Consider the following 22,023-nt stretch of genomic DNA (forward strand, 5'->3'; position numbering starts at 1 on the left):
TCACCCAGCAGACCTTTGCAACTCGAAACAAGCTTATACCCAGAGGAGGCCAGGCTCTTGTGAAAGCTTGATTCAAAGACAGAAATGTGTGGGTTTTGCAATTGTGTGGCAGCATGTTGGGAGGGTTTCCACCAGTGCACAGATGCACTTGAAATCAAATATGGACACGGGGAATGTTTTTTGGAGATGGAAAATGAGTGCTGATGACATGTTTATACTTCGCAGATGGATCCAGTACAGAACCATTTTTTGTAAAGACACAATATCCACCATTTGCTGAAAAAAAAATTTTTTTTTTGAGCAGCTACAAAATGGTGGCACAAAACGTGAATATTCCCATCATCCATGCCCCACCTGTTCCTCGGTCTTACAACTGTCTTCCATCCTGACTGTAATCAATGACTGTTGTAGTCTTATTTTCTTTTCAAATGTTATCCAAAAGAATATGAAAAAAAGAAACACAAAACACAAAGGCATTTGGAAGAGCAAAATGATTTGCAATTAATTTGCTACATATGAAAAATTGGAAAATGACAAATGCTATTAAGTAACAAATGCTGAACCGGATCCTAAAAACTGCATTTTTAATTGGCATATTTTTTCCTTAAATTTGATATCAAATAAATTTTTTAATGTTTTCTATCTAGAGTCTAGAGTGGCTCCTTTATTCCTTCTTTTGGCCCCACCATAGGTCCCTTAGGTATTTGAATCTCTGAAAATTACAAATGCTGAGCATGGTATTAATACTATTTATTGCCTTATTATTGACACATTATAATGATAAGTAGTATCAATTATAATAACATGGAAAGGCACAATACGTATAGGATATGGGCTTATAAAAAGATAATCTACAGCATTAAAGTGCCAAAAAACATTATTAATAACATGATAAACTCTGCTCAATTGTAGATATCAGAATAATCAAATCTTAGCTTATTGACACCATCAGTAATATTAAACTTGCCATCCCAGGTGTGAAATATTGACAAAAGTGACCCACTTCAAAGATACAGTGATTATAAAAATAGGAAGAAGTTATGGGTCTGAAACATAAAAGTTAATAGCTGAATAATTTAAAATAACAAAATCTGAACACATTTTCAGACCTGATGAATGAGTATGTTTTCCAAGTATGTTCAAATAATACATGACATTAAAGTTAATTTTTTTCTGAGTTTTGGTCAAATTAACTTTTCCTGATGTTTTACCCTTCTTGCCATCTATATTCATAACCTACTGAATTACACAGCTAACCTTGAGTCAATCATATTTTTATTCTAAGTATTAGTCTGAAGTTAAGAATTAGAAATAGAATATGAATCACAGCAAATGGTCAAACCAGCGAAGACTAGATAACAAAATCTTGAGAATATACATAAATCGACATGTTCTTTCAACCCTGTAGTTTTCTGGCAGTGTACCAAACACAAATCTGTAGACCTACATCCTATGATTCTACACGCTGTTATCATCTTGAAACTAACAAAACCCTGTCTACCCTTCTCAAAATGAAGCAAGTACTCATTTTTACTGCTGGATTTTTCACACATGTGAAGAAGGCCGAAACATTTATAAATCCTTATTTTTTTTTCTATCCTTCATAAAACAAAAGTTTTAGTCATAAGCTTAAGGTACTCTTAGAGTTCTGCAGAAAATGTTAGTACACAGCCTAAATTAAACTTATCAAACTTTGAAAGTCAAGAAATATGAAAATATATCCTGTATATATGATGTCATGATGTTCTTAATAATCATTCAGCAAATGCATAGGACATAGAACTGGGGGGGGAAAAAGAGATCATTTGTTTCTATTTATTTAAAATATTAGGGAAAGGAGATCTGAGAAGTAATAGAACTACGCAACTTCACCTAACTAGATTGCTGGGCAATTGTATTTCCTGAGGTCTGCTTTATTCTACCAGACCATTTTGTTTGCAGATCTTGCAGTGTTTGGTGACAGTGGACTAATGTTATTGGTCACCTATTTGCTAAGTATTATATTAAGTATCATATTATAAATACAGAGTTCAGAGAATATCACACTTAGAAAATCATTGTATAATGATATAAAAATTAATAAACTAGATTCTGCCAGTTCCTAAATTGTTGCCTAGCTATAAAGTCAGCACCTCTTTAAGCTAACTAAGCTATTAGTCAGTAAGTTAATTATGTGATAATATATCAGGTCCCTGGTAACAAGCAGAAGTTATGTAAGGATGCTGTTAACCAAAGAATACCTTAAATATAGGGACCATGGATGTTGATCTGGCCTCGAGACCGGAGAGATCCAGGGACAAAACACTCACTTTGTAATCCTAACCATGCCACAGATCACTCATTTAAGGAAGAACTAGAGAGCTCTCCTACATCAAAGTCAACACTGACTTGCAAGGTAGTGAAAGGTCCGAGCTTTTTAGAGCTAGAAGTTCATTACAGTCCACTATTATCTTCTTGGCATCTTCTAAATAGAACAGCCAATATTCCCAAGTAAAGTCATCTTTACTAAACAAAGTTGAAGCAGTTTTCCCGAGTCCTAAGTTTAAAGATGCGAAAGCATGGCGATCCCACAAGCCGATTAGGCTACTTCCCAAAATGCTCACTGGTATCTGCATAGTAGCTGGTGGAGGTCCATGGCTCGTCCCTTCTATCCGTAACTTCTGGTAGTGGTCCCAACTCTGCCGCCCATTATAGGTAGTAGATGTGTAAAAATAAAATATGTTTCTTTTTGCTGTGAAAGGGTATGGGTTCATCAGATGTTTATATTCCAAGGATCAAAAAGTTCTGAAGCAAATAATGCTTGGCATAAGTACAGAGAAGGGAAAACTTCCATCAGTAAAATTCACAAATGTCTACCCAATGATGATACTAAATAGTTCTTAGTTCCTATAAACATCTACGATATTTATCTAATGCCTTTACATCGGTTGGGTGCTATTAACCTAAGAACAATTTAAATATAGAGATACTAAATGTCAGATATGGCTTTAGGCACTTTGAGACAGGATGCTCTGGACTTTCCTAAGTTTGGTCTAAGAAATATTCTGGATGGAGTGTGTTTCCCACTGTGAACATTACTTACATAAAGGTGTATATGAGTCTAATTTTTCTACCTGGGTCAATTATGTAATATTTGTTTATTCACAGTTAGCTGCACTGATTCATATATCCTAATCTTTTTTTTTTTTTTAAGATTTTATCCATTGATTTAACAGAGATCACAAATAGGCAGAAAGGCAGAGAGAGAGGAGGAAGCAGGCTTCCTGCCGAGCAGAGAGCCTGATGTGGGGCTTGATTCAGGACCCCGGGATCATGACCTGAGCCGAAGGCAGAGGCTTTCACCACTGAGCCAGCCAGGCGCCCCTATAGCCTAATATTTTTTTTAAAGATTTTATTTGCTTATTTGAGAGAGAGAAATAGAGAGAGTACACAAGCAGGAAGGGGGCAGAGGAAGAGGAGAAACAGACTCAGACTGAGCAGGGAGCCCAACACGGGGCTTGATCCCAGGACCCTGGGATCATGACCTGAGCCAAAGGCAGACAATTAACCCAACTGAGCCACCTAGGTGCCCCTAGTATATCCTAATCTTAATTAGAGTTTAGATATAGTAATTGGTACATAACTAAACATATTATTTTCTGCTACTTACATTTTAAATAATCCACTACAATTCAGCCAATCAAAATAATTTAACCTGTAGGCAAGGAGAAGTTTGGTTCTGCTGTACAAAAGCTTCAAAACTATCCTTTGGGATCACATGGCTAGCTCAGTCAGTAGAGCATGCAATTCTTGATCTTGGAGTCATGAGTTCAATCCCCACCTTGGGCCTAGGGCTTACTTAAAAAAATTTTATATGTATTATATAATTATTACATATAATTATATATTTTATATAAAACATTATACATACTTTATTACATAATTTATATAAAGTATATACTTGAGTATATATAATTGAGTAGAATTATGTACTCAATATATAATTGAGTAGAATTTTAGACGTTTGTACACATGTTGAGGTTCCTTTAGTTTCTATGGAATCTTTTGCTTGTTAGATAGCTTCCATTAGTAACTATGGGAAGATTAAGTATGTTATTTTTCATTGGTATAGCTAATGCTGCCAGTGGAGATGGCTCTGAGATGGTGGTAATCTCCACTTTCACTCTTGAGGGCCTACCAGTTACTATAGTTGCCACAAGAAACTAACAGTGACTAACAAGCACAAACAGAAATTGCATACGAATATCCCTTCTCTTGTTCTAAGCTAACAACCTCATGAAGTTTTTAGAAACTGCCATACAGTTGGATTCCGCACTACATGGCAATTTGAAGAGAATTTAAAATTCAACCAATAGAAAGTCAGGAAGATTTGCATGGGTAAACCCCTACCTCTACATCAAGGGATACAATAAGATAAAGATGATAGGTTTATAGAACTGATCCCAAAATGCAGTCAGTTTGTAACAAGGTCAAAATTTTAATATTTATGAAATATGTTAACTTTGAGAAGATTGGGAGAGTCAGGCAGAGGAAAGCTGCCAAGGAACCATTCCTCCCAACCTAAGTTGTAAAGGAGGACTAGTAACTCTTTCACCCTTTTCTAAATGGAGAACAGTTGTGGCTGTTCTGAGCAGCCTCTCCCTGTCTCCACAAAGGCACATGTTTACTCTATTTTTTTTTAATATTTTATTTATTTATTTGACAGACAGAGATCACAAGTAGGCAGAGAGGCAGGCAGAGAGAGAGGAGGAAGCAAGCTCCCCACTGAGCAGAGAGCCCGATGTGGGGCTCGATCCCAGGACCCTGGGATCATGACCTGAGCTGAAGGCAGAGGCTTTAACCCACTGAGCCAGGCACCCCTGTTTACTCTATTTGACCATTGAACTCTAGCATGCCCACACTGCCCTAATCATGTGCCTACAGATGAAATCTTTCCACTTCTCTTTGTCTCCAGTAGATTTAAATTAACTGAAGTCACCATATTTCATTAAGAACCATGTTATTGGGCTCTCTGCTCAGCAGGGAGCCTGCTTCCCTCTCTCTCTCTCTCTGCCTGCCTCTGTCTACTGTGATCTCTCTGTCAAATAAATAAATAAAAAAATCTTTAAAAAAAAAAAAAAAAAAAGAACCATGTTATTACATTGTTCCAGACACTGCCTTAAATTATATGACTGTTAAAATTTTAACCTTTTTCAAATAACATATCTTAAAAGATGCTAAAGTCAATTGTTTAGTAAAGCAAATCACTAAAAGTTTGAACTTACTTAAGTCAATTTAAATTATATTCCACAATACTCCAGTTAATTCATTCAGTGTATATTTATCAAGTCCTACCATTTGTAAGATACCATGAGCCAGAACAGATATAGATTCATAGAGCTCCAGGTCTCATAATAAAAACAAAACTTCAAATTTTTGCTCAACTGTAAGTTGATACAGGAAGCATTTTTTGCCTTTGTGTGTGTGTGTGTATGAAAATTTATCACTACTGTATTTCGTGAACAAAACTTATTATCTTGACAGACAGGTGGGTGGCTTTTGACTCTTGATTTTAGCTCAGGTCATGATCTCAGGGTTATGGGATCGAGCCCCATGTTAGGGTCCCCACTCAGTGTAGAATATACTTGTCCCTCTCCTCTTTCTCTCTCCCTCTCTCTCTCAAATAAATAGATACAGTCTTTTTTTTTTAATTAAAAAAAAAAAACTATGATCTTGTTCTTTCCTTCTTGCCTTCATATAAAGCCAAAAGAGAGAGAGATTGACCACTTAACCATAAAGCAGACTGCAGGAATGTCACCAACAGCACAAATTTTGTGACCAAATCTAGTAACCAAAATTTTCCTATTTTTTCTTAATGCATAGCCCAAGGTGGCACTTGATCTCACGACCCTGAGATCATGACAAGCCAAAAACAAGAGTCAGAGACTTAACTGTCTGTGCCACCCAGGTGCTCCAAAAACAAGAGTTAAAAAAAAAAAAAAAATTCCTTCTTTGATATAAACCAATTCTGGTCCCTACTCCCTACCCAATCATCTCTTTAGCTGTTCATACTAGAATTTGACAAAGAAATGTTAATTTCTAAGAGCTTTATATGGTAGTTTCTATAGAACAGTAGCTTAAAAAATGGGCTTTGGAGTCAGGTGAGAAGTCAATGCTTATCCTACCACTCACTAGCTTTATGGTCTTGAAGGAAATCCCTTAGTCCTTCTGAGCCTCAATTTCTTCATCTATGAAATAGAAATGTTGATTCTTTCTTGGTGATATGTTGAGGACTAAATAAAACATTATTCATGTATCCTTTAGCATGTACCCTCATGTGGAGTGTGTGTCCAAATAAAAAGTAGCTCTCACTGTAATGGAGGTTAGGTGATGGGGATGTGCATGATATGCTTTTTTAAGCAATTGACTCTGTTTTAATAGCAGGTACATCAGCAGAATGGTCTTCCTCTGATAATAAGAAAAGTAAACTTTGGTGGAACCAAAGGAAGCAAAGTATCCAGGCTCAGAGCAAGGAGAGGGCCATGGTGCTGGGAAGAAGATAGCATCGGGGTGTCTTAGTTGGAGTTACCCTAAAACAGAGCCTGAGTTGAAGAACTGGAAGCATGTTGGTTACCCCTAGAAACAGGCTGAAAAAATGTACAGAATGAAGTAGGCTTGGTGGAAAATCCAAACAATCTACATAAGATCCCTGCAGAAGATAGATACCTACATAACCGGGCTGAGTGCTTCTCAGATCTACCTGTCTAAACGGTAAGTGGTTGAAATGTTTGTCCACAAGCTCCTGTCTCCCATCCATTGAGGGCTGCCCTTGATGGTGTTAACTATCTCCCACATTTCCATGCCAACCTTGAGGAAGCATTGAGCAGCCTTCTCCAGTTCGGGAAAAGGCTCTGAGACAGAAATTAGGAAGACTCAAACAATGCTCTGGAGGCCTGGGCTTGTGAAGAACCATTCCTGAAGCTACTGCTGAAACTGGAAGGGGGCCTAGAGAATGAGAAACAGGACCCTAAAACTTTTCTGCACAAATAGTCTTTCTGACAGACCATAAAAAGTGCCAAGACAGGGAAAAATTGTTACAGACTGAATGTTTGTGTTCCCCTGCCAAATTCATATGTTGAAACCCTAACGTTTAACGTGATGATACGTATTAGGAGGTGAAGACTTTGGGAGATGACAATTAGGTCATGAGGGTAGAGTGCTCCCTAACAGGATTAGTGCCCTTGTCAGGGACTGAAGAGATCAGAGTCCTCTGCTCTCCACCATTTGAGGACAAAAAAAGATGGCCAGTTGCAAATGTGGAAGAGGGCTCTTGCTACATCCTGGCCATGTCAGGACTCTGATCTCAGACGTCCAGCTTCCAGAACCATCAAAAATAAGTTTCTGTTGTTTATCCACACTGTCTGTGATACTTTGTGATAGCAGCTCAAACTATTGAGAGACTTGAACACTGGTTTCAAAGATACATCAGATACATACTATTCTCTAAGTTCTAGCTTAGCTTCTTTCATAGCAAGTAGATTATGGTGAACAAAGTTCAGTGCAATAAAATAAAAGAAACACAGAAACTTTACTTTCCCAGATGCTCCAACTGGGAACTGAATTGCACGGGTTTCCAACTTGGTTACCTATGTAGTCATAATATTGTCACCAAAGAAAGATGTGGCATCACAAAGATAATATATTCTCAATGCCTCATTCAGTTCTCTATCCCCATAACCAGGAAACACTCCAGTCAGAGCCTGATCAGTATGGGTAAGCCAGACTCCTCTGCCACCACCTCTGAAGTCTCCATTATATTAGGCAGAAATTACTATATACTTGAAATGACGAGTCACAGCTTATGCAGGGAACGTGATGGGGGAAATTAAACTCAGCATTAATGAGTTAAAAAGCCTTTTGGCTTCTATTTGAAGGGGGTAAGCTCGTTGCCCTATCTAATCTGACAGTGAAAGGTAAGATGATTTATAAGTGACAATTTATAATTTATAAATAATTAGATTGTCCATTCAATGCATGGTTGCAATTTCTACCCAATCAGAGTGCCACCTAGGGTTCCCTGATAAAAAGTGAACATGGCACGGGACATGTTTATATGAACAAATATTCACTATTGATCAGAAATTCAAATTTAACTAGGAATTCTTTACTTTTATTTGCTGTATCTGGCAATTCTATTGCCACCTCCAAGCACATACAAAGAAAGAGCTACTCATTAAAACTGCAAATGTTCTGGAATGTTGTGCTAAAGGTTCTTGGAGTTTTCAGTAGCAGCAACATTTCAATAAACTGACATGTGAATTAACTTTAACAATTTACATATTGTTTCCTTGGGCACATTTCTAAAAACTTTTCAAAGCATTTCAATAATTTATTTTGTCACAACATGGCAATTTGTAGAGTGAAAAAACACTGTGATAGTAATAGGGAAACTCTTTTTAAATAATTCCAAATGAGCCTTCAAAAAACTGCCACTTACTTGTTAAGAGTCAAATATGTGTACTTTAAGATGTTTTCATAGGATTCACCTAAATATTCTTTCATAAATAAAATCTAAATCAACTTAAGTCCCAGAGCGGTTCTGCAGAATTCTTTGATGAAGAGAAACATCCCAAAACCACATACAGAGTCACTTCATTTTATTTGCAGGATTCTTGTTCCAGCTCACCTTCCAAAACAATTTCAGTCAAGTAGAAATGTTCTGACAATCCCCGCTCTTAGAATGGCAAATAATCCCTGCCTTTTCATTCATTCGCTCATTACCTCTCTAAAAAGAGAATGTGCAGTTACCAGAATTTTATACAATTAGTGCTCCAAGAGTGTTTTAAATGCAAACCTATAAGAGGAAAGTAAAAACAAATCAAAGTTAATTGTGACTGGCTGGAACAAAATGCTTAAATCGATACAAGGATGGCTCATCTGCTCATCATTTACCCATTACCTGGGAGACGAACACCTCCTGCTGTGCCTGATTTTTGATACAGATTTACCATTGCCTGCATTCTGCAGACACATGCTAAGGAAGCCCAGACCTTCTCTGACTCCCTGTCTCATTATCCTCTTAGCACTTACTAACCTAGTCATTGTTATTTTTTCCCTGGCTCGTGTTCTTCTTTGCAAGAGGGGCGTGCACACAAGGGAAAGTAGAGTTAAAAAACTTTATAAAGAAGTTCAGGGCCTTCCTGTAAAGCAGTCAGAGGAGGTGTCAGTATCTGTGAATTACTGACTTCTCTCAACCAGCTCCCCGCTGACTATTGTGATTTTCAGAAACCTCCACAAGTAGAAAGCAAGTCCTTTCATAAGGCATCCCTTGAAAAAAATGTTGCTGTTGTTAAGGTATTAGATATAAATGAGAAATAGAGCCCTCTTACCTGGAAGTGTGAATGTCTTTAATGGAAGGGTGCCCGAAAACCCAACACGCAGTATCCAGGTGCTGCAAAATCTGGCTTTTGGAGGCCCGGCAAACTCTTAGCTCTCATCAGTAAAGCTGGTGTTGATAAAGACATTTCTAACCTGCTGCCTTTTTGGAAATGCCTGTCACCATAGCCAAGTATCCAAAAAATGAAATATAAAATGTATCTGCCATTGAAAGTTAACATGTATCTCTGAATTAGATACACACACCAAACTTGAGTATGTCTGGACAGGATGGTTGTGTTGACACACTAACTTATTTTTTAGGTAATTTTCCATATGAAAAGCTTGCAACTACATGTTTGTTATTATTATCAATGATTTCCGGGTGGGGGACTCAAAAATTCTTGAAATAACTGATTTTTCTTATTCTTTTTGGCAAATAGATGATGTGTGACTGCTATTTCCATATATTTACTGGCAATTGTCTTCTTTTCCCTTTCTGGCTTTTTTTTTTTTTTTTTTTTTTTTTACTTCTGTATATGGATACCTAACAGAAAAGTATACAGATGACCACATATGAATAGCAAATCATGACGGAAAGTGCCTTATATTTTTGGCCAAGTGCACTCAAATAGGTTAAATATGTGAAGTTTAGAAATACAGTTCCCACTTTAATATCGGAGTATAAATACAAATGGGAAACCCAGGAGCACAGTGATAGGGTAGAGTAGGGGGAAAATAGAGTGTAAAGGACTGACTGGTGGAAAATCGTGATGCTGTACAAAGCACCAGAGTAAGATACAACTGATAGCCAGCATCAGCCTCTGAATTCACTGTTGGCCTCTCTTCCACCTACCACTTCCTCAATGCATCCTTTATATTATTTCTTTTAGGAAAGGACATTCATGACCAACAACAATGTTATAATGATAGTAAGTATCAGATTTAAGATACGTTTTTTAAAAACACCTTTAACCAACATTTAAAAAGCCAGCAAGGGTGGGGGCCAGGGGGTTGTTACCTAGCTCAAGGTTTTATTTAGTGATGGTTCCACTTTTTCACTCACTGCCTGCAAATCAGCATTTTTAGTGGACAAAGGGCTCAGCAGCGGCCTTATGATTGCTTCTTTTCAAATGGTAATGGCTATCCTAACTCCTCTGCCAGGTTTTTCTTACCAGAGCACAAATTGCAGTTTACAAGGCTCTGAGGGGAAAAAAAAAAAAAAAAAAAAAAAAAAAAAAAAAAAAAAAAAAAAAATCTTAGCTGAATATCTTTTTTTTTTTTATTCGACAAACTGACATGTAAATTACCCTTTAAGTGCTCCACTCTAGGGCTCTGATCATCTCCTAATTGTCACAGTCAATTGTAGCCAACAGTCTCTTCAATCCCAAGCGCTTTGACAACAAGCACAAGGATCAAAGCAGAATCAGCTCCCTTCAATATCCTTCTGTTTAGGATGCTACAAAATGCCTGAAAAAGAAAGGTGTAAGGGCATTGCTGTAGAGGAAACTGAGAGTAGCAAGTATTACAATAGTCATTTTCTCCATCTCTAAAATTATCCCATATAAGCTGCCGTGATCTTTAATCACATGTGCAGAACAAATACATAAACCTCCTGGGCAATTAATATGCTCTTAAGATTATACTAATATGCGAGCTTTACGAACAACACCGTTTCCATGGCTTAGGAAAAATTACGACACAGCGAGGGGATAGCAATCATTTCGTAGCAGCTTGAGCATCAAAAACTATCATCAAACATATTCGGTATTTGAGCATAAATTCCAAAGCATAGTTTTTATTACTTAGTTTCGTGTCAAGGATTCACTGCTCCCCCAAACTAAATAGCCCATTGAAAATTCTTGAGTTTTTTTAATTAACCTAGAAATGTCCAACTAAAAATGTGCACACAAATAAATTTAAAAATGTGACACCAAAACAATTTCAGAAGATGCTGTTTTCCTTACAAGGGGTAACTTTTACTGCTTTACTGGGAACAAACTAATTGAAAGTCATTACATGATCTATAAACATGATTCTTAAATAAAATGCACTTACCAGGATCACTACTTAACAAAATATGACAATTCTTTCTAACTAAAGTAGTTATTACATGTCACTAATTTTTTAAAAGATTATGTATGCTTTTCACAAAAAATAACAATTTTGCTCTATCAAAATAACAATAGAAATGATTTGGTGGAAAGAGAAACCCTATATAATAAATCTGTAAAAAATAGCCACTTTGGGACACCTGGGTGGCTCAGTGGGTTAAAGCCTCTGCCTTCGGCTCAGGTCATGATCCCAGGGTCCTGGGATGGAGCCCCGCATTGGGCTCTCTGCTCCATGGAAAGCCTTCTTCCTCCCCTCTCTCTCTGCCTGCCTTTCTGCCTACTTGTGATCTCTCTCTGTCAAATACATAAAAAATCTTTTTTAAAAAAAATAGCCACTTTAAAAATAACCTGAAAATTGTTAGAAAAAAAATGATAAGCAGAACGAAATCAAAGGCGCGTATGACAGCAGCTCTGTGAGCACCTCTACGGCTGTCTTCTCGTGCCCAGGTATTATATGTATACAGCGTGTAAGGTCACACAGTGATTGACAGGCTTCCTATGCTCAAGAAAAAAAAAAAAAAAAAGAAAAAAGAAGCAGCAAATACCCCCGGTTCCTTTCTCAGCTAGTCCACTCAAATTCCCCTGTAGGGGTTTCCCATCCTCCCCTCAATTTCACCTTGAATTCTCAGGTTTGATTGAAGAGCTTCACAGAAGGGTCTATTACAGATTGAGGAATGATCCATTTCACATCTGAAGCTCCAAAGAGCTACTTGTGAGGAGTCTTTGAGTGCATTTATCTCACATGTGAAGCTTTCTGCAAAATCAATATGAGTATTTTTCAGTTTGACAAGTCAACATGAAATATCACATAATAATAGAAAAACAGAGTTGTACATTTAAACACACCCAATACAGTTATCTACGACGAAGCTTATAGTTATTACTCATGGATATCCTTGAGTATGCGTAATCTAAATTCATCCTGAGAGCTGGGCTAAAGCACACAGAAAGAGAAACTGACTGGCTACCGTACTTTTGGCTCCTTTGTCCTAATTAATCCAGGTCTTGTGGTAAGAGGAGAAAACGGGCAGGAATTGTGGCCTTTGCTACCAACTTGAGAATGATATCAGAAGTGGGAAGAAAATGACCAGAGGTGAAAAAGAAGAAGGAAGGAGAACAAATGAGAAATGTAAAGAACTTTAAATTTAAGTAATTGGCAATAACTAGATTAAACAGTCACACAAAGAATAGTAACAATGTCTGTAACGAATCCCCACCACCATGGTAGTAAACACTAGCAGAATAATTGACATATTTGTGTTGGGGTCTAACAATCTTTGAGTGAATTCTAGGTCTGTTTTACTGTCTGCATCAGCTTGAGGGATATGTTTTAACAGTTTTTTTTCTAAATCTCCGTTTTTTTTTTCTAATCTTGAAATGGGATTAATCAGAAAATTAATCTTATAAGGTATCTTGTACCTTATAAAATCTTGAGAGGTTTGAACAAGGTGATGTATATAGCACCTGGCACATGGAAAACATTCAATTAATGGTAAATACTGATGAAATTATTAGCATGTCCTTACACATATCCACAAGGTCTCTAAGGTTCTGACCAGGTGCCATTTCTGGTGTTCCCTGGGCCCTTTCCACATTGTCTAATGTCCCCAAGGTATAGATGACCATTTGGGTAAAAGAGTGAGCTCACTATGTTAACTCTAGTGTAGGTCCTAGTAGAAGAGGGCAGCCATCCATATTCTCTTGCCTTGAAGAGGGTCTTCCTCTAAACAGGAAAGCTATCCCCACCAACTGAGAGAGAGAATCAAATGGGACTTTAAGAAAGGAAAAAAACCGAGGCGGGGAGGCCAAATCAGCTGATCACTTCCAGCAAGAAACAAGATAAGAGATGTAACATATAGTTTGCCTTCATATGCCAGTATGCTATCATTAATACTGAGGTTATGTCTATATATTCCACCACAGGAAGAATCTTAAAATTAAAAAAAAAAAAAAAAGACCTTCTCAATAGCATGTTAGCAACCCAGAATTGGTTAAATGACTCACTATAACCACTTATTCCTCTCTCTCACATTTTCCTGTAGCTTATCACTACATAAGCAGTTTTAACACTGCTGTACATGATTATCTGTCCTTGGATTTGTAGATTGCCTGAACAATATTTATAGCTTTAGGTTAACTCTCTCCACTACTCAGAATAAGTAGTGGCCAAATACAAATAAAGCCAAAGGAGGCAAAACATGTGAGTTCAGTGATGTGAAAATTCATGTTAATTATAAAAGTAAGTAACATTATAAAATTCAATTGAAATTTAAAAACTCTTATCCTAGGGGCACCTGGGTGGCTCAGTGGGTTAAAGCCTCTGCCTTTGGCTCAGGTCATGGTCCCAGGGTCCTGGGATCGAGCCCCACATTGGGCTCTCTGCTCTTCGGGGAGCCAACTTTCTCCTCTCTCTCTCTCTGCCTGCCTCTCTGCCTACTTGTGATCTCTGTCTGTCAGATAAAAAAATAAAATCTTAAAAAAAAAAAAAACCTCTTATCCTATATTTCAAAGTCAAATAACTAAATATAAATGACTTTGTACTTAATTAATTCAACCAATAGGTATCAAGAAATTAATATATGTAATACTGTTCATTTTTTAGCTACCTTACTGTTCTCCTCATTATTAAAATTAAGCTATAGCTTTCATTCCAAAACCAAATTAAAATATTTTATTAAATGCTGACACAGAATTACAAGAACAAATTGAAACAATTTCCTACTTAAAAAGGGTCATTTCCTTAAAATTTTTAATTTATTTGTTTTGGACTCAAAATACATTTTTAGTGAGGAAACAAGTTTATAAATGATAATTACATTCCCAGATTGACACATAAAAACCTGTTTAATGTAAAATGTACCTGAAATACACTAGAACCAAGTGTTAAACAGCTCTGGGTTGTAAGATCTATACAGTTAATCCTGTAGAGGCTTAAAAATTATCATTGAACCTTGAGTTTCCAAAATCTGAGACATATCAGGCAAAACACCTGAGGTAAGAATAGAACATCCATGAGTTTGGGTGATCACTGTTCTCAGGATCACCACCACCACCACCACCACCACCATCATCATCATCATCATCATCTTGCCCTATTTTCCCCATCATATTAGAACATGGAGGCTATGAAGATGATGCCAGGGAGTAGCCAGTAAGATGGTATCTCATCACCTTGACATTTTAAGTAAGTGGAGGAGTACTGCACCAGGCAGTTGGGCCCTCACTCTCTCTGGCACTGAAAGCTCTTCCATCATATTCATTTCCATGAACATTTAAAAAATGCTTTCAGTTAAGCAAATGAGGGCTCTGAGATATCACTACCTACATCTCAGCATTTCCTCCTTCTAGATTTTGTCTTGTACTGTGACCACAGCAGCCTCCTTAGGCACAGCTTTGAAAAGTCCAGGGAGGGGATAACTCAGGACCTGTGAACATACTTCTTGGCGTGCTCGTAGTACCTCAACAAAACAATACTGAAATGAATATTTGCCTTTCTAAAGATCACAATGGAAAATAATACCATAACTTCTCAATTATTTTTATATTTCAAAAGTTACTCTCCTTTACTATCAGGATTTTCTGCCTGCTTCCAGTTTCGGTTTGAACTTGGATTGTAAACTTTACTACTCAAAAGTATGAGTGATGCCTACTTTTCAAGTACTTCATATGTGCCATTAAGTAATAGCCTATAGTTCAACTAATAAAAGTACTATGAACATTCATTTCCTGCCATTTGTCCACATGTTCAAGTAAAAGCACCATACCCTACAGTTTGCAATCCACCTAAATGACCTCTGGTCTTATCAAATTATAATCACAAAGCATATATATGCCTCACCTAAAAACTGAGGGTGCCTGGGTGACTCAGTCCATTAAGCATCTGCCTTCCACTCAGTTCATGATCCCGGGGCCCTGGAATCGAGCCCTGCATCAGGCTCCTTGCTCAGTGGTGAGCCTGACTTTCCCTCTCCTCCCCTCTCCCTCTACTTGCCCCTCCACCTGCTTGTGCTTTATCAAATAAATAAGTAAAATCTTAAAAAAAAAAAAAAAACTGAATGGAGCAGAGTTTGGGGGATGAGAAAATGGGGAGTTCTAGTTTAATGAGTATAGAGTTTCAGTTTTGCAAGATGAGAAAGTTCTGGAGCTCTCTTGCACAGCAATGTGAATTTACACCACAACTGCAGTTAACTCAAAATGGTCAAGATGACAAATTTCTTTTTTTTTTTACCACAATTAAAAATAATTTTAAATTTAAAAAGTAACACAGTAAAACTGCTTGAAAAAGCTAGTGCATCTAATTCAATAATAAATTAATAATTATGGAACACCTTTTGAAAACTGAATTAAAGTTATCCTAATTTTTAAGTGTTAGGCAACCAAGTTCTTGGATTTCAGTCCTAATTTCTTTTCTATGAAAATACTGCCTAAAAAAATTGTCTATACAGTTTTCAAATCTAAACAGACTAATTTTTGAGAAATTGCACAAGAAAATGCAGGTCAAAACAAAATAAATCAATGAACTTTGGATTATAGAATTTCACTTCTCTTTTGAAAGATTCAAACAGTGAAACACAAGAAAACCACCACTCCCAGGTGCTGTGTTCTGAGGCTGTAACTACCACCCATTGTTACCCTTTCAAATCTCAACATTTCCCTGAATTCAGTGAATTTCAGTGGACCAAGCAAAAGCTGAAGCTCATTGAGACGAAAATACTTGAAACAAAACCAGAGTAGTTTTCAGTGGTTTCTCTGTTTTTGTAACAATAATTCCACCATATCTTAACACTCACTTTGTTCAGGGTTTTTGTTGTTTTGTTTTGTTTAACACTTTACTCTGGCTACTTTTTTTTTTTTTTTTACCATTTTTTAAAAAGTTAGATTACAAAGTAGAGGTTTTTTTTCAGGGTTAAGTGTCATAATGTTTTCTCTTTGAACAAGGTGAGCAAATTTAAATTTATCCCACAGAAAAGCAAGAGAAAGAAACCTCACAAGAAGTAGGCAAAATGGGACTATGGAATAATGAGGGAAATTTATAGAAACTAGTGTCTTTAATTTATAATCCCACTTCATGTACAAAGAATGAAATTAATCAAAAGCACAAGTAGATGGCTACCTTTTGAAAGATCCCTGGTATAAAATGATAGGATGAGAACTAATGGACACAATGCATTGATTCAAAAATTTATTAGAACTTTTTTTCTCTCCATATGCACTCTACTCCAATCATTCAATCATCTAATTTTTTTAAATTTTATTTAGTTTAGAAAGACAGAGAGAGAGAGTGGGGAGAGGGGCAGAGGGAGAGAATCCTCAAGCCAACCTCCCACTGAGCATGAAGTCCCACACAGGGCTCGATCCCATAACCCATGGGATCACAACCTGAGCCAAAACCAAGAGTGGGAAGTTCAACTGAACAAGCCACCCAGGCACCCCTCTAAATGCTTTGTTTTTACATTTATTCTTACAGTCTGCACACTTTATTAGGGGTAGGGATAGCGAAACCTTGAAGTCGAGTGTGAATCTGCAGTTTATATTAATACTAATAGTTTTGATAACACCAGTTACGATAACTATCATATCTCAGCACTTACATTATCTCCTTAGAACAACCGTATGAGGTAAGTATCACTATCCCTTTAACATATGAGAAAACTGAGGCTTTGAGAGATAAATAACTTGGCTAAAACCACACAGTGAAAAATGTTGTGAAAAATGAAAATACCCTGCATCTTCATGAACGGCTATGAGTATAGCTTCATTTCATTGTAGATTATTCTTCTACATCTACTACAAACCCTTCCTTTCTTTATCTTCTTGATAAATGAGTTTCCTCTTTTTTGGGGGGTCTCCTATTGCCCAATATTTCCTTAATGGTAACTTTATCTTGGACACAAACACTTGTTGTGATTGACCCCATGACTCAACCAAATGTGGTCATTAGCAGTCACGGTCAGTGACCAGAAGCAGCAGCTCCCTTGGTTCCTCTGCTACATCTCCAAGTATTCGCCAAGCAGCCAGTTATAAACCATTCACTACAGAGAATAACATCCACAATAACACATCTTTTGAAATCCACTTGAATTCAGGACTATAATCACTAACAACTCAGTGTATTCCAGAAGATGCTACTACCTCTGCAAATACCATAACCTATACCAGTGAAGAACATTAATGACCAGCACAATAAGCCTATTCATTTCCTGCTTCAGATCTGGATCCTCTTCTACCCAAAACCTCTCTATGCCCAGGTGAATGTTTTCATGTCATTCCTAATGTGAAGAGAGTGAGGACATACTCTCACATGTTACTCAGGACAGCCCTAAGAATCCAAGAATAGCAAAGCTAGAATCCTAAGGGCTCTCTCAACCATGCCATAAAATTATATGTGAGAAGAATCTCCAAAGGAGTAAAATGATTTTCCCGAGGTCATAAACTAATGAGGGGGGGGAGGGAAGAGATTTCACTGCAAATCCATTGCATTTTCTACTAAAACACTTTTATTTTATTTTTATTTATTTTTTTTAAATTTTACTTTTTAAAAAATATTTTATTTTTATTTATTTGACAGACAGAGAGATCACAGGTAGGCAGAGAGGCAGGCAGAGACAGAGGGAGGAAGCAGGCACCTAGCTGAGCAGAGAGCCAGATGCAGGGCTCCATCCCAGGACCCTGAGATCATGACCTGAGCCAAAGGCAGAGGCTTAATTCACTGAACCACCCAGGCACCCCTTCACTTAGAAAACTTTTAAACTAAAGGCCTACTATGTGTCAAATAAGGTACTATGTATGTTACATGCAGTCACAAAATTATTCACAAAAAATAAATAGTATTACTCTTCTTATATAATTGAAAAAGATTAAATAATCTAATAATCTAGTTAAATTCAGCTAGTCAGAAAGCTGTAGGTATTGCTACTAAGACCTTACTTTTTTTTTTTTTAAGATTTTTATTTATTAGAGAGAGATAGCACAAGTAAGGGAAGCAGCAGGCAGAGGGAAAGAGGGTGAAGCAGGCTCCCTGCTGAGCAGGGAACCTGACCTTGGGATCATGACCTGGCTGAAAGACACTTGACCGACTGAGCCACCCAAGAGCCCCAACAACTTACTTTTAATAGTTAAATTCCTATTTAAAACAAAACAAAAGAAAAACAACAACAAGGGGAAAAAAAAACAATCCAGAAAGGATTATGCCCCTAAGAAGTAGTAGATCGATACTGAGATTAGAGGGAAAAGGTGTAAAGTTAAGACCTGGGAAACCAAAAAACTAAAGTAAAGGTGTTGCATGAATATATTAGTCTTTATTTTTTTTTTTTTCCCAAAAGGATTTAATTGGTTTTTAAACAAACAAACAAAAAATCTGATACAATAAAATAAACTAAATTTAAAATTGGTGCACAAAATGAGCCTAAGGGAAAATTCAGTGAAATTAAAAGACAAAATTATTCCAAGGAAGCCTGCTATACTTGCCAAGAATGGTCTATAAATTTGAATCTGAGTTTTCAGACAGGCTGCGTGAAGAGGGAAATGTGATTCATTACATGGATCAGAGTGTCCCTAAAACAAAGAACATGCCATTTGCTCAGGAGGACACAATTCTTCCTGGTTCTGAGATCACAGAGAAACTTGTCCCTGTGGCCCTCCTTCAGAAGACACAGCACAGAACAGGGAACAATCACATCAAAATATGCTCTCAGCCTGCAGACCAATGAACTGCTTGGGCTGTTGAGTGCACCATTCATTAGTGCCAGGCGGCAGCTTTGCTTGGGGCAGAATTCAGTCATAGCAGTTCTTTGAGGACAGCATGCTAGTTTTCTCAGGGAAAGGGAGGAAGGGACAAGAGAATGATGCTGAAAGTGAGGAAGTCCTGCATAAAATCCAATACTAGTGCTGATTCCCATAATACCTTTGCTAGGACACCCAGCCCATCTCCACCTGGAAGGCATTTAGCCCCTTCCACTTACTCATTCCATCTGAACACAATTCACACTTCCTAACCTTTTCTGATGCAAAAGAACAGATAGAAACTGATGGTCTCTGCACCAGACCTAGTCTCAAGCTGGTCTGAGGAGAATGAGTGAAGTGGACAAAACAGGCAAAGTCCCGCCAAGAAAGCCAGTTGGGCCATGGTGTGCCCATAGATCGTGTCAGTTCACTGGCCATATGGAGGTCCACCATTCGTGGGCTTTGCAGAGAGCACCAGTTGTCACTGGCGAACCTCTCTTAGGAGCCATTCCTCCCATTCATTATTTCACTCAGTCACTGAGTTGAGCAATATCTATTAGTAATTATTATAGTTTCATGCTTAGGAAACACAGCTACACAAGATGCACAGTGCCCCTTCCTAACAAAGCTTGTGGGTTACCCTCTACTGAAGATGCTCTTAATTTAGTCAACTCAAGAAAAAAACATGGAGCTGGAGAATTAATAACTAAAACTCTACATGCTGCCTTTTTTTTTTTTTTTTTCACCAAAAGCTGTGGGACAATTCATCTGGGAATCTGAAGAGCAGCCAGTCCTTCCTTGGGGATTAAATAAAGACTATAGCCTTGTAATTCTTTCAATAGTCCATGCCTTTGATTGTGTCATCTATCAAGAAGGAAACTAATATGTGACAAATACATCATAATATTCTGTGAAAGACTTTAAAAAGTTGTGAAAGCTAAAAATATTATGGAAATATTCCCTTTAAAACATGTGCATGTTGATAAAATGGGCCTTAAAGCTATTATTATATAAGTATGCCTGAGTGTCTGTCATAGTTAGAAACTTGTGCTAAAAATACAGATAATGAGGGGCACCTGGCTGGCTCAGTTAGTAGAACATGAGCTCTTGATCTCAGGGTCAGGAGTGAGAGCCCCACATTGGATGTAGAGATTACTTAAAAAAAAAAAAAATACAAGATAATGAAATAAAAAATGATCAATTTATTTTACCTAAACACTAGACAATTATATTAATTAATAACATTTAATGCCTAGCACCGAAGGACTCACTGATTTACAAATACAGCCTTTATGGAATGTTAAAAACATAATTAGGAGTAGCCTGAAATGGCAGCACTCATGAACTCTTACCTGTTTATGTGCACACAGTGTGGCTATGTATGGAATAAAACATCAAAATAGTCATTTCACATCATCAACCTAGGGTCAGAGGATGGTAAGAAATAATTATCCCAGAGAGAGTTCTGCATTCACTTGCAAGTCTTCTAAGTAAAACTAGAATTGTCACCACTCTTCCCCAACTCACAAGCTATACCAAAGGAATATAGACAACTGGAAAACAAAGAGCACTTGACTGTACAAATTAAACAAGTTTTCTAGCATTTTAACATAAAAGCATACATCATAAGATGCACTGTACAGCACTATTTATACAAGGTGAAACTCTTACCTTTTCCTCATTCAGACTGTCTACAAGTACTTTGTACTTAAGGATTAGATCTACTTCCTTCAGAGCTACATGTATCCATACCATAAAAGATTTCATTGAATGTAAAGGGCTCCCAGAGTACCTGAGTGGCTCAGTGGGTTTAGTACCCAACTCTTGATCTCAGCTCAGTTCTTAATCTCAGGGTCATGTGTTCAAGCTCCACAGTAAAGGCAGTAAAGGGCTCCCTTTCCTGGATGTCAGGAACAGCAGAGTGTGTGCCATGAAGGCCTCAGGCACATTATAAGAGTACAGATTGGTACTGTCTGCCCACACCCAAATGCTGCATTCTGCCCCTCTATCACATGCAAACATTTGCACCTAATTATGTCACCAAGTCCTGCTTCTAGTACTTCATGTCTCAGCTAAAGAAGATGAAGTCTTCAGGGGAAATTGTCTACTATGGAGAGGTATTGGAGGAATCCCCCTTGTAGATGAAGAACTTCAGCAATTGGCTATGCTATGAATCCCACAGCAGAACCAACAATACACATCAGGAATACTGGGACCTGAACACTGCAAATGTTGTCACCCAGTGCTACTGAGACATAGGCACCCAGCACAATCTAAATAATGAAGGTGGAGGAGATTGCAGCCAGCAAGTGCCACTGACCAGCAATCAAGTAGTTCCATGACTCCAAGATCAAGTTTCCACTGACTCACTGTGTCCTACAATGCCACCACAAATCACACTTAACCAAAACGTTCCTTTAGATGTAGAGCCTTCCAATGCCCAGGTTTGTGCAAATACACTCCTTGGGAACACTAAAAGAGGGAGAGAGAGAGAGAGGGAGGGAGGATAGGAGAGAGAAAGAGAAGGAAGGAAGGAAGGAAGGAAGGAAGGAAGGAAGGAAAAAAGGAAGGAAGGAAGGAAGGAAAGAAGGAAGGAAGGAAGGAGGAAGGAAGGAAGGGGAGAAAGAAAGAGAGGGAGGAAAGAAAGAAAGAAAGAAAGAAAGAAAGAAAGAAAGAAAGAAAGAAAGAAAAGGAAAAGAAAAGAAAAGAAAAGAAAAGAAAAGAAAGGAAGACCCCAGAAGGATCCCATAGATCACCTTCTACACCAGACTACTCTTTCAAGACTGGGAGAGGTAATTGTTTCACCCAATATATAGAAACAAGCAGAGAGAGT

The 22,023-nt window shown here is 37.5% G+C and overlaps 1 pseudogene; it reads right to left on the bottom strand.

Annotated features, from left to right (window-relative positions):
- LOC116866871 overlaps window positions 1-22,023 on the bottom strand; it is a 69,436-nt pseudogene that overhangs the window by 11,910 nt on the left and 35,503 nt on the right.

The sequence above is a fragment of the Lontra canadensis genome, unplaced genomic scaffold (genome assembly GCF_010015895.1).
Source record: "Lontra canadensis isolate GAN:19392208 unplaced genomic scaffold, GSC_riverotter_1.0 scaffold11, whole genome shotgun sequence".
In the NCBI taxonomy this organism is placed as follows: Eukaryota; Metazoa; Chordata; class Mammalia; order Carnivora; family Mustelidae; genus Lontra; species Lontra canadensis.